This window comes from Agelaius phoeniceus, chromosome 1 (assembly GCF_051311805.1).
Source record: "Agelaius phoeniceus isolate bAgePho1 chromosome 1, bAgePho1.hap1, whole genome shotgun sequence".
Taxonomy (NCBI): Eukaryota; Metazoa; Chordata; class Aves; order Passeriformes; family Icteridae; genus Agelaius; species Agelaius phoeniceus.
Genome location: NC_135265.1, coordinates 141,350,874 through 141,365,142, shown reverse-complemented (window position 1 = coordinate 141,365,142; position 14,269 = coordinate 141,350,874).

Below are 14,269 nucleotides of genomic sequence, written 5' to 3'. Positions count from 1 at the left end.
TGCACCTGATCAGTAAATATAACTTTATATTTGTGTAAAACATCAGCTTAAAATTGAATTATTGCTTTCTCTAATATTTCCTAATGAATACCAGTAACAGAAACAGGTACCCACTGTCTTGCATGATGCTTTGTCATTGGCACCTGCTCTTAGAGATGCATCCACCTGGTCAAGTGGTGTTGAAATAGTTGCAGTGGCTACACTTTCTGGGGCCTTTCATGTAGTTAGATAGTAATATGGACTTCTACAGACTAAGGAATTAATTACTGACTTCACTGGAAATTTTACTGAAGGAATGCAGCGCTATGCCCAGTGTGTTGTGTTGCTGCAGGTTGACTTGTCTGATTTTTTAACAGAACTGTAGATGCAGGATAGACTTGCATGACATGAAGTCAGGCTGTGGAGCTACAGCTTTGTGAGAGAGAGAAACTTTGCATTCAAGCTCAGACTGCATTCAATATTTGATGAATGAAAAGAAGTGCTATCACCCCTTCAGAGAGGTCTGAAGTAATAATAATGCATCATGACTGAAATATTAGAATATCTTCCTCTTCATATTTGACAGAAAGTCATGGTAGATCAAGTTGGTGATCACACAGGTAAGATGTGTGGCTTTTTAAAATTCATTTTTGTGACTACAAACAGGCTGTAGCACAGACCACACAATTACCTAAACCTTTCTCCTCTACTCTAAAGACAATAATGTTACAAAGCTGTTTACCAGGGAAAAATAAGCAACCCTTTCCTCTTTCATTTTTCTCACCAGATTGGATTTTCAGAGTATCCAGGGTCATCTTACTTTTACAATCATAGAGCAGTAGAATCACTTATGCTGGAAAAGACTTCTAAGTTCATCAAATCCAACAATTAACCCAGGACTGCCAAGCCCACCACTAAACCATGGGCTCAGTTTGCTGAGCTAATGTCTACAACAAGGAAAACATTTGATGCTCAGGAAGACCGACATGTGTTTCCATGGAAACCATAACACTTAAGTTCAAATAAATTTGAATGAAGCTAAGCATTGCATTCCAGCTGAAGAACAGAATGGTCCAAATAACTTGTTAAATGCGTATCTAAACATGTAATCCCCATTCTCCTAGGAAAGAAGGGAAACATGATTTAAATCCTGTCCCCGCTGAAATGAGTAACATATAGCCTACGATGCTATAACTCAGATTTCATATCCCTAAAATATGGATAATAAGTAAAATAAGTAGTTTATCAGAGTTGTGAGTACACCAAACATAAAGAACCAGAAATAGAAGTCTGTGAAAGGCCTAAAAGATAAACTGTATTCAGGAAAAAATTGAGACATCTTCAAAGAATATTAAGTATATAAGGACATGTAATAAAGGCAGGAGAGGAAAAAGAGAATAATATCTATCCAGTAAAGGAAAAATGGGAGAGTAGAAGAGAGTAATATAGTTGTGCACAGTGGGAAAGGGATTTTCAAGGATATTAGATATTGACATCTGTTTTTCTTCCTGAACTAAAATAATAACATCTTAGTGAGTTTAGGGAGAAGAAATAGAAATCTCTGTGTGTGTTACAAAAACAGTGTTCACTGTTTGAAGCCTATTTTATCTATTTTTTTACCAACATTTTTTTCTTGTGCAGATTGTTGTTACATAGACAATTTCATACAAATTTAAACCAAGAAAAGAATTTTGATCCACAGTAGGCCAGTGGAATACTGGGGTTTGTTTGAGGTTGTATGTACATATTTCCACAAGGTCGACTCCTTCTGTAAAAAATCAAGTCTTTATTTTGTATAGCTAGACCTCTCTTGGATACGGTCAAAGGTTATAGTAAAGCTATTTGAACAAAAAAATCATTGCTGTCACAGCACAGCAATCAAATGCAGGGAAAAAGAAGACAAAGAGAGCTGAAAAAATAAATATTAACATCAGTCAGAAGGCTGATCTTCTCAACACAAATAGGTTTGTTTTGCTTCTACCTTTCAATTGGTTTTTAAGAAAAAAATTAGCATTTTTTTAATAGCAAATTTATTTGTCTTTCAATTTTACTACTGCATAAGAGGACACGGGGTTAGAAGTTAAACACTGATTTGGTTGCAAAAGATGTTTTAGGAATACTTTTCAATCACAAAAAGCCTCTTTTACAATAAAAATAGTCAAGAATTATTGAAGTCCACAAATGCCAAAAATTCAAAATAAAATTCCTTTACACACCTTAAATTAAAATAAAAACTGTACATTTTTTTTAACTTAGATACTTAGCTTTCTTAACTCAGGAGAGTTTTCTTTCTTCTGGTTTAAGGTACTAAAACTTGAATATTTATTAACATAATGACCAAATAAAAGCAAAGTTTTTCTACGTCCAAACTGAGTGGCCTAATGCACTCTTTTTAAGTGTAGTGGTGACGTCTCTCTTATTCGCCACTCACGGAATGTGCCAATAGATTTATTGCTTTACTGTTATACTCTTTTCTCTCCATCCCGATTTTCACTGGGGTGTGTATTTTCATCTTTGCTGTTTTATCATCTTTGAGTACTGATATGCCTCTGTGGGGAATTACGCTTCATTCAGTAATGAAGGTGTTCTGAGAAATCACTTTAATCTGAGGGAGGTCTGCTGCCCCCATCCCACATCTCGATGATACGTAACTGGCAAATACAGAAACCAAAAAAAATAACAACCAAAAAAAGCCAGAATAAAAAAGATATGAATGAGGTCTTAGTACGAAAATTGATTTCTAGGGCAACAAAAATATTTCTAGACCAGGGAAATAAGACAGGAGGCTTAATTGGAGAGTTGGAGGTCTTGGGAAGGCAACCTGAGTGTTATTCATTTTAAAACAAGTGCAACAATTCAATAGAAAGAGGGGATATCTCTGCACAGACTGTTTAATGATCTTGGAATGCTGTCAAAAAAAAGCATGAAAACTGAAAAAACCCAGAACATGGCCTTTCAGAGTGAACAGCTCTTCTTTGAATACTAATCTAGTAAAAGAAATGTATCTCAAATAAAAGAGCATATTTTAGAAACTACAAAATTAGCAAAGATTTTTCATCTGTGTACCAAGTGGTTTCTTTATTCAGCCAGGGCTCCAAACACTACTCAGTCCCTGTAGACATCAAAGAATGAAGCAACTGTTAAGTGAACTGCTAAGTGTAACAATGTGCTGCAACTAAAGAAAAAATGGAAATATTTTGTGCACAGAAATTGCTCTTGCTAGGAAAACAATAAATGAATAATGTAAAACTGGAAAATAGGTTTCCTATGGGAAGCTGATGTCCCTATTACATCTGAAATAGTGTATGATAAAGATCACAGACAATACATCATAAAAGATTGTGTTTAAAAAAACCTGTTCATTGTATTAAAGAACACTACCTTAAAATGAGGAAGTAAAAATTCATAGGAAAATAAGCTTTTAAAATTAAAAGATAACTTCTATGCAAATTACTAAAAACTGGGCCTGAATCTTCATTTTGCTTTTCCAAGAATTATGAACTTTTAGAGCATCCCTTCATACAGATAACATAAGTCAAAAACATGTAGGTCTTTCTCTTGAATATTACATAAATATTACAAAGTATTTACACAGAAAGGAAAAAAAAAAAAAAAAAAGCAAGGATTTAAATGTTCTGATAAAATTGACAATGCTTTTTGTCTCCCAGCCTGAGAAAGTGGAGAATATGTATAAGAGAAACCTCAAATTTATGAGAGATGTTGATGCCATATCTTTCACTTTATTCTGCTTAGTTATTTTAATAATATCCTGAGCATGCATTCTCATCCCTTTCTAGACTTAAACACTAGCATGTAAAACCATTAGAAGACTGGAGGTTCTGACACCACTGAGAGTTATTTCCCCCTCTCCCCCCTTCTTATTTGCAAGGGGGAGGAGCAGAACAAAAGAGATGCAAGAATCAAGACTACCACTGTCTCTCACTTTTCTGATATATGGATATTTTAAGGCAGATACTTTAAAAATGTGCAAAACCACTACACACAAGTAGTAACAGAATGATTTTTTGTTGTTGTTTTAAAGTCTAGAACCTTTAAAAATCATACAAAAGAAGGTTTTTCTAAGATGCTAGTTCTCCATTGTCCCATTTGATCCAGCTGCTAAACAAAAAACCCAAACAACCCAATGAAAAAATTGATGGGACCATGACTTTCAGTGAGTTTATACAACTCTTTTTCTCAAGCAGAAAAGGATTAAAAACAGTTTTCCTACTTAGAGCCTCACCTTTAAAAACAAAACCTAGATCTAAAAACTGATTTAAAACTGATTTTCAGAACTTCTTCTGAAGCTTTCACATGGGTATCTATCTCCTTCTTCCATACACACATTCCCCAGCAGCCTTCAGCATTAAAAAATGGAAGTCCCGCAGCCCCACAGCATTTACAGCAATTTGCAGCATTTAATTTTTTAGTCTTCATTCTTCAGCAACTTGAATGCAAACAAAAAAATGGTCCCATAGAACAGGGTGCTGCAATTACTATTCTGCCCACTCTGATGTGGTGGGGGAAGGTTCATGGTATGGAGCTTCCCACATGCCAGGGTGCAGAGGGTTGATAAAGCAGGTGTTGCTCTGGCCTTTCTCTTGCTGAATACAGCTCATCTATCCTCCATGAGAAGAGTTTTTACCCTTCTGCCAGTGTCTGAAATGCAGCAGTAAATTTGTCTGTTCAATGACGGATGGAGGTCAAAGTCTCTTTGTTTCAATAAGGTTTGTTTCAGCAAGCCTAATTTATAAATATCAAAATTTACATAAGTGGCAACTCATCTGACATTTTGATGTTTACTTATTTCACTTACTCAAAAGAAGACTTTTTTCATTCTCTTTTTGGATCACTCATAATTTTTGCAACTGACACAATGGGAACATGTATTGATTTTGTTTGAAGATATGGGGAAACTTGCACTTCTATCCATTTAATGAGGAACCCACTAACTATTTCTAGCCCAGTGCACTTTCATCTCTTCAGAGTTAAACCTCAAAATAACACAGTCCATCCTGTCAAACAATCCTCCCTGTCAAGAAATTTAAAACACATCCTTGTGACCAGACAGATGTGGAAAAGTAGTAGAAAAAGAAATAATTTCAATTATGCTCAAGATGTTCAAGTCAGTGGTGAATAATGCAATACCTGCACATTTCCTCCTGTTTGATTACATGGAAAAATATCTGTTCAGTATTTCTGGTTTACTTTAACAATTCAGCTGCAGTTCAAAGTATGCCAGCACCACACCTTCTGTGTCTACTGCTGAAACACTTTCCAATTATCAGCAGTTAGCCAAACAAACCACCCAATTCATGCCACATTCCTGGCAACAGTATGAACCAAAATGTTTAGGGGCTTTTTTACCTTTACCTCCTCACATGCCATCTGTTCAATGTGCAAAACAGTGTGTTGGAGAGGGGACCTCATAAAGGGGAAATTAAAATTTAGCTCTAGTGCTGCAATCCTGAAAAGGGATTTCCCCTGAATTTCAACAGAAGGAAAATACAGTCTCAGTGACAGAGATATCTCCCAGCCTTTGGAGGTAAGGGTGAAAAAGGACACAGTTGTCATCTTATTCAAAGCTCCCACACCTTCTTGGTGATTTCTCATGGGCATCTCCTCACAGCACTGACTCCAACTTCTTCTTCACAGCAGAACCAACAGACACCAACTGTCTCTTTACTCAGCTAACCCACTCTTTTGTAGCACTTGTCTTCTTATTGGACACAGCTGTGGCCTATTAAGGGCAGGCCTGTTCCTAATCTTTAGGTGATTAGTGCAGCTGCAGCTCCTCAGGTTTGAGACTACCTTCTGCACTATCTTTATTTTCTTACATTCTATCCCTCTACAGGACACTGTCATCCTTTGTTTTTTTTAAAAAGAAGGCATGTAGTGAAGAAAGGTGGAGATGAAAGGCAACCTCAAGGAAACTTAAGAAAGCAGAAATTAGTAGTGCACATGAGAGGCTGACTGGAAGAGGTAGGTGCAAGGCTACTATAAAGTAGAAGTCTCCCCTGTCTGAAATTTTTAACCAAGAAAACAGGATTTGGAAAACAATTTTTAATTGTTGGTTTTGTTTGTTTGATTTTGTTTTTGTTTTGAATGAGAATATATATACCCAAAATAGCTTTTATACTCAAAATTTTGGTAGCAAAATTTTGCCCGTGTTTTAGGCACAAGCTTCAATGGAGAAACTCCGAGTTTGTGTTGCCATTGAAAGAAGAGAGAAGTTTTGGAAGAACACCAGAAATTTCATAGTCCGGAAAAAAAAAAGTTGAAAAATAAAGTTCAATGCAAAACCTGATTATTCTATAGGTGTTATTGGAGCTCAGCTTAGGACAATAGCTAGAAGTTTCCTGAAATGGACCAAAAACTAGCTATGATAAATTATAGCAATTATAGCAATTGGTTGGACCAGATGCTGCAAAATGTTCATTTTACAGATTTTGTAAAACTCCTTTTTTCCCATGGTAAAAGATGTCAAAGAGATGAAAGGCTGAATAACAAACCAAAGATTTTCCCACAAAACAGGCAAGAGACATGGAAACATCACAGTTTTAAGCTTTCTAAGAGAGGTGATTTGTACCAAATATTAAAAGAATTTTAAAAGATAATAAGGTGACAAACCCTGGTATGAAACAAATAATCACAATGAAGAACAGATTAAAAATTGAAATTTTAGTAATTTATCATAATGTTCCATCCATGAAAATTGTATTAAATTTATTCTCCAAAAAAATTTTGCAGCAAGACTTGTACAGTACTCATAGTAGGGATTCTGGGAATACCTAGAGAGGAATCTTTCCATTGTCAATTTCTTCTCACAAATGGATCAACATAGGAATAAACACATGTTATCTATATATTCAGGTCAACCTGTGGCACTACATCAACTATGAGATTATTTCTGAAGCTACATAAAAAGCACATTATGGAAATTTTCTGATTTTCTAGAAGGTATTCAACAAAAAAAAAAAAAGATTAAACTAAAAGCATGAGTGAAGCTATAATCATCTGAAGACAGCTAAGACTCAAGAGAAACTCATAAAAGCTCCAAGTTTATAAATTGGCACACTATGGTAATCCCAAAAAGTGAACAAACCCAACCCCCTGTGAAGTGAATAGAAGTCTACACAGTACATGAGCCATGGGAATTCTGTGCTGAGTTCAGGTATCATATTAAAGCTACATGAGGTTTTATTAGAGCCATAATAAGTACTATTTTATCTTGGTACTTTAAATGCATTTTCATTTTGTTTTAAGTACACCACAGGACATCTAATTCAATATTTATTGAGAGTGTCACAAATGATATATGAAACAACAGTTCCTAAGGATTTGTGTAATGTTTAGTGACAACTCTAGATTGCAATCAAGGTCATATGCCTACCTTTCTTGTTCTCTTTTGTCATTCACTATTTTGACATTCCTTTTCCCTTCAACGACATTCAAATTAGCCTATAATTAGAAGTACCAGGAACACTTTCTATTCCATTTAGTTTTATGCACAACACTTGGAAAATTTAGACAGAATTAGGCAGCTTCTTGTAGCAACAAGTAAAAGAGCTTCCATTATATTTTTAAAAGATAAGAAACAACACAATAAAATTATATTTCCATTTGGATACAAAAGAAAATAAATTTGACGTACAATCCTCCATCTATTTTGAGCCACTTGAACCTGTGGTTTGACTCTCCTTTCCACAAGAATCATGTAAGAAAATGTTGTCAATTCGGTTACGCTATCTGCCTTTGGACTGATTTTAATTATCAACCACTGATATTAAAAAAGTTCAAAGGGACTCTGTTGTCCAGTGGAAAGGATAAATGGACAAAGGAGCAAGAGAGAAGGAACCATCACAGAAAACTAATCCCCTCTGAAGCACCAAAAAATTACAGCTGTAAATGTCAGTGCAGGAAGACCATTGTCCTAGTCTAGAAGACAGTGACTGAGGTGGTTTTTAACAAAGCACCAAGAACAACAGACAGTAATGGCAAGTACACATCATGAATGAGGGGCCTTCTGATTTTGTGTCAGGCACCAAAAAGATTCTACACATCCAGCATAAATGAATTAATGTGTTGCTTTTTAAATTTTTTTTTAAAGTCTTTGTAATTCAAGTGATGCCCCATAATAACACAGCACCCTTCTGTCCTTAAGGGGGTAGGAATGTACCTCTTTTTGTTGTAAATTTCAGGCTTATTTTACCTTTTCTCTATGCACAGAAAGTGGCTAAGACTTGTGGGAAAAAATAACAGTCTATATTTTACCAGAGAATAGATTTTGTTGTATATTATGAGAGAAAACAAGAGAAAAATGTTCCTTGAACATTGAATTTATGTGTTAATATTACTATATTTTTTCAAAGCACATTGTTTCATGTGACATTGTCAAAAAATAAGGAAAATCCAGTGCTACCTACTTATTAGAGATATGATAGGCTTTGTTATGCCACTTGACAAGTTAATAATTTTAACCTCTGATTGCACTCCCTGCATGATCAACATTTCAAATTAGTATTTGTCGTGACTGTATAAAAATTTATATTGCTTCCATGTAAGTTTTGCATAAGATTTTACTAAAACAATTAGCTACATTGATAAAATTTGAATTGTGACCTCAAATGGGCTAAGTACTCTTAAAAATGAGAAAAAAACATAGAGCTTTGACTTTCTAGAAAATTGCTTTTACATGAACCACTATGAAGAATTATTGACTTGCAGGCTTCATAATTAAAGTCTTAGTCTTTATACATTTGTTTCAATGCTGTATTTTTTCCAAAACCATTTAATTATTTTGGCTAACACAAATATTAGTTAGTGAGTGTGACAATAATTTATTCTTTACAATATTTTTACATTGTAATTTTTCATTTGTGAATATGTATTATTTATTCACAAATTGAAGACCAACGTAACAAAGTAAGAGACTGAGATTCAAATAAGAAGCTGAACTATTCTGCGTTAAAATTCTTGTTTACAATTCATTAATTTCTTTTGAACAGATTATTCTCTTCACTGTTTTTTCCTGCCTAAACTTTCTTTAGAGTTTTTCTATGAACCTAAGCATTGTGATAATTACATGTCTGCAAACTCATTGCAAGAAGAATGCATTCTGTTGCTTGCTGCCAAAACCTACTGTTCATGTAGCCAGTTGTTATCTAAGTAATTTTATCTATTGGTTGACAGGATGGCCTTTCTTCTATATAATTCACTGCTGAAAGATAATTTAATCAAGTAAACTTGTTTCATGAAAAGATTTAAAAGTACTATTAGCCCAAAACTGATTTTCTATGAACATAGCAAGACTTAGGCCTCATAAATTATTGATGAGGAAAAAACTGATGACATAAAAGGCTACGTAGTTCACTGAAATGTTTGTGAAAAAGTTTTTATACCTCTAGAAATTTTAATTGAGAGGAAATTGAAAAATATAAAGAGATAATAATAAAAAAAACAAAGAAAGGATTTTCTATTTTCCAATTAAACTATTTAAATTCTATATTGAATATACTTTTTTTTTCTGAAAGAGATTTTATTTGTTTCCACAAGTTGAAAATATTTTACAAGGGCCACATAATTCAATAAAGCAACAAAATACCAAAAAGTCAAACATATTCTTTATCCCATTATAGTAGTCTCCCAACCAATCTTTCTACTTTACCTCCTCAAAGCAATATGCTTTTTCCTGAATTCTTTCTTTGTACAGCAACATTTCTCTTCCCAGATGCAAAATTCTCTGACTTTTCCTTTTTTCATCAAAACAGAAACCAATGAAAAATGTGCCCAGCACATGGCACAGATGCAATTTCCTTGCACTGCTCTGTGAAACAGAAGTGGAGGGGCTGACTGATTCTCCTTCTAGGAGCTGGTGAGCAGGATTAATCTACCAGCTGTAGCACATTGACTGGCACACTTTGGAGGGGCTGGATGACGCAGTGAAATTCATCCCTCACCCAAAGCCACTTGGCTCAGCTTGTTGGGGAGCACATACTGCCTTTCAGTCCTTCAGGAAATCATGTATTTTCCTATCATTCAGATGATACCCTAAAGAAAATGACTTTGATGAGACTTTGGTTTTTTAGCACAATCTAGAGAATGCAAGACAGAAATAATAAACTGAATATTTTTACTATTGTTGCCCAATTTTGTACCTATTTTCAGAAATTTTGGGTGTTTTCCACTTTCCACAAATTCACAGCATTTAAAGAAAAGCGTTTTAAATTTCCGAGATCAGCAGCTTCATTCAGCTATTTTATCTTTGAGCTAAATGGACCTTCAGGAATTTTTGGCCATGAATTTGTCTGATTTCTTTTAAACTTCTGATAACCTTCAAATTTTCAGAGTTCTGGGGGAAAATTCCCAAAAATGTATGCAAAAATATCCCAAAAATATGCAAAAAAGCATTTCATTTTCCTTGCTTTGAACTTGTCACCTCTTAGTAATATTTGATTGCTCACTAATTGCTTTGTGTCTCCATGTCACACAATGTTTTATGCATACCAGCATCACTTTCTCCTTATGTCACTTTGCAATGTGGAAGAATTATAGTCTGCTCAGCTGTTTCTGAGAAAAAGCTGGATATTTGATTATCCTGCCATTTTATTTTTTAAATTTAGTTGTTTTTTTTTTTCTGATAAGACAATTCTATTTGTAGACAGTATTCAAGAAATGAACTCTGATTTTCATGATGTTCTGCTGGTCTTCATGATTTTATTATCCAGAATTAAAACAACTTAAAGGGTTAAATTAATGCTACATGGTGCTTTATTTAATGGTGAACAGATGGGTTCAGCAGCTACTTATACCTACTTGAAATTACTAAAATGAGAAAGAAGTATAACTTTAATTTACAGAAAAAGAAACTTTCTCTTCTTATCTGACAAATTATAGCCTCTGATGAAGGCATGGTTGCTTTACTGCTACCACTGTCCATCCAGCATTAAAATGACTGTGTGACCCTCTGTGGTATCTATAGAAGGAGCTAAATGCAAGGATTCTCCTGGTGTGCCTTGGCTTGGACCTTCATTCTAGCAATCGCAGTATCCCAGATTGTGTTTATTATCCATCCATTTCATCAATTAAACAGCCAAGGAGATCACTTCCATATATTGACGTATCCCCTCAATATTGGGCATAATATGACTTCCCAGCTTCTTCTCTTAAAGTATCTGTTTTCCTTTTTCTCCTTTGAGGTTCCAAGTTCTAAACACTGGTGGCTTTTCCCTTAAACCACATTTGGAAAAGACAGTGAAACTTGCTCCTCTCTTCATGTGACAGACAGTCTATGTGATAGACTCTTAGTTATCCCTGTTTCTTTTGACATCCAGCGTCAGGAGGAGAGTAGTAATCCTGGGAAGTGGAGATCACGACAAAAAATAGTTCTTTGAACAACATGCAGCAGTGGCACCAGTAAATGTATCTCTGACCCTTAAAGTGTTTTTTTTCATGTTACTTTTTTAGAATAAATAGAGGAAATTATATTGGAGGCCATTTACACTGAGAGTTCTGGGGGAAAATAGAGAGCTGTACAGAGAAAGGTGTCAGAGACTTATCAGGATGTCTGTCTGGACAAACTTATTTGTTTGTATCCTCTGGAGAAAATAATTTGGATTCAGTTGGTAATTAATTTTATGCTTCCCTCCTCTGTGGTATGTTCCCAGAATACAGAAAGAAATGTAAAAGCAAGGGACCATGCAGTGCTTTGTACAGGTGAGACACAGTTTATTGCTTATCTGTTACAAAATCAAAGACCAAATCTGTGCAGCAGCTGACCTTAGTGCAAATTTCTAGGCTATGTAAGGTTTAATTCTACCAGTACAAATTGAAATGAAGTCTGGGGATTCAGTTTGCTGTGTTCCTTCCCATCCATGCCTGTATTTTTGCAAACTTCCATCAGGAATGCTAATTTGTGTTAATTGATGCAGTTTTTTTCTCCTGTTCATGATAACACTCATTGTGAATCTGCTTGCCAATCAAAAAGATGATAATAGACCACAATGGAAAATTTACTAAGAATAACCAGCCACTTCTGCAAATAATATCAGTAGCATTTTCCTATTACATATGCCTCTTCAGGGTGAAATAAAAGCTACAGGAAAAATTGTCAGGAGCATCAATTAGCACCATGAGAGATTTTTACAAGTTCAGAGAAAAAGAAGGAGCAAATTGTTAATATACAGAATATGGTGCTGAAATTGAATGAAAAGCAAACCAAAACAAAAGAGATTATTTCTAAACCTGAACCACACTGTAGAAAGAAACAGTAATTGAAACTTTTCAAGTGATTGGATAGGAAATTAGAACCTAAGTTCACAGCTCAGCTAGAAATAAGAGGGCTGATAAGATTAGGTAAGTTTTAAATCTTGTTTTTTTCATCTCTTTCCTATATATTCTAATCCTGTATACTGGAAAGAGTATTTTGTGGTAATTTCTTTGCAGTGAAATGGTAATTTTGAGAAGGCTATTGCCTTTCAGGAAATTTTTTGATGAACTGATGTGTATCCTCTGTCTAAATAACACTGGCATGGAGGTCGGTGTTAAATGGAAAAGCAGATTTACAATTTCTGCTTTCATTACAGGGGTGTAGGATACTGCTCTGTATCCTCCCATGCATGATATCAAATTTTTGATCCAGTTCTAGCATGCAGTAAGTTAAAACAAAAGTATATTCACCTGAGGGAAGATGTCTGTTCCCTTTTCCTAAGCACCACAGATCCATCAATTTATCTCCTGAGAACTGTTCTTAGAGGCAGCCCTTGATCATAAATCTGCATTTATGATCCCACTCCAAAATCTACAGCGTGGCCATGCCACTTTGAATCTGTTTGGCATCTTTTTGGAATCTTTACCTGAAATAAGAATGCCATCATTAAAAAATAAAATTCTATTTCAATGATTCCTGTAAGTGCCCGTGGTTTTTCACAACTAAATTAACCCTTAGGCCAGGAATTTAGAAATGGTATTACATTTTTTCTGGGCTAACAGTCAAAAGGAAATTGAGATGCATCTTGGAGACACCTAAAACATAATTCTTCAGTGAGCATGAGTATCTTTAAAACATGCTACTCTTTCCAGAAAAAAAGATATGAGATTAAAAGATATGTAGGCAATTGCCTCTCATCTATTCAACAGAGAAATGAAAAGGTCATCATGAAGAATGCAGGTCAGTAAAAGAACAAAATATTGTGTTCCAGCCACTGATCTATAGCCCCTCTAAAAATTGCAGACAAACTGTAGAACCAACAAACTCAAACAGATAAAAAAACCCAACAAAGTTTAAGCAAGACAGTCTGAGTTATTTTTTTAGTTATCAAAACTACAAGGGCTTGGAAGTCTTTTGGTATTTTTTGGCCTTGACCTAAACGGTGGACAACACATAACAGCATGGCAACATCAGGTGGTCCCAATTAATGATCTGACACTATTAGTCAGGGGTTTTCTTTTTTAATTTTTTTATTTTTAGAGTTGTTCATCCAAATGTAAACAGTTTTGCTCAGGAAATGATTGAGGGTGCACAAACAACAATGTCCTCTTGGAACAGCTGTTATAGCAGGAGAAAAGATTTTGAACTCTGCAACTCATTAATTTACAAGGTAAGAGGAGGAGCATGTCAAGCAGTAGGGAGCCTGAGAGAAGAACAGAGGACTGGATGAGGTCAAAGAAACTGCCAGATCTCTGTGCTTACTATTGGAAACTGTTTCAGATGATAGGAGCAAGGAAAATAACTAATCAACTGTCTACTCCCTTCACAAGTCCCAGAACAACCTCTGAGGCTGCCATCTGTCCAAAAGAGATTATAGCTTGACCACCCCTCATTAACCATCTAAAAGTTGTGAAGTAGAAGTGGTTGAAAGTCTTCCACTGCAATACCTTTCTGTTAAAAGCATCTGATCTGAAAATCTATTTTAAAGGAACAGATACATTTGGCAAAGAAATATTTACCGATATCAATAGGAATGTTCCATCAATGTTGATTCTTATTTTCCTGCCTTGGGCTTTGGGCAGTCCTGCAAGGCAAGTGTTCAAAAGTTCTGTGATTACTGTGATGAGTGGCTCCCAGTGAAGTGTGTTGAACTGTCAATACAAAGAGCTGTACACAAGCCACAACAGCACCTTTCGTAGGATCCCAGTCCTATCCCAAGTGCCTGACACACAGAGATAGCTGCTGTTAACACCAAAAACATAGTAAATATGGTCTATCCAAGCAATCAGCATATGCAAAATGGTTCACTTAATTCAAGTAAGCAAAATTACACAAATGAGAAAAATAGAGATAAAACATTTG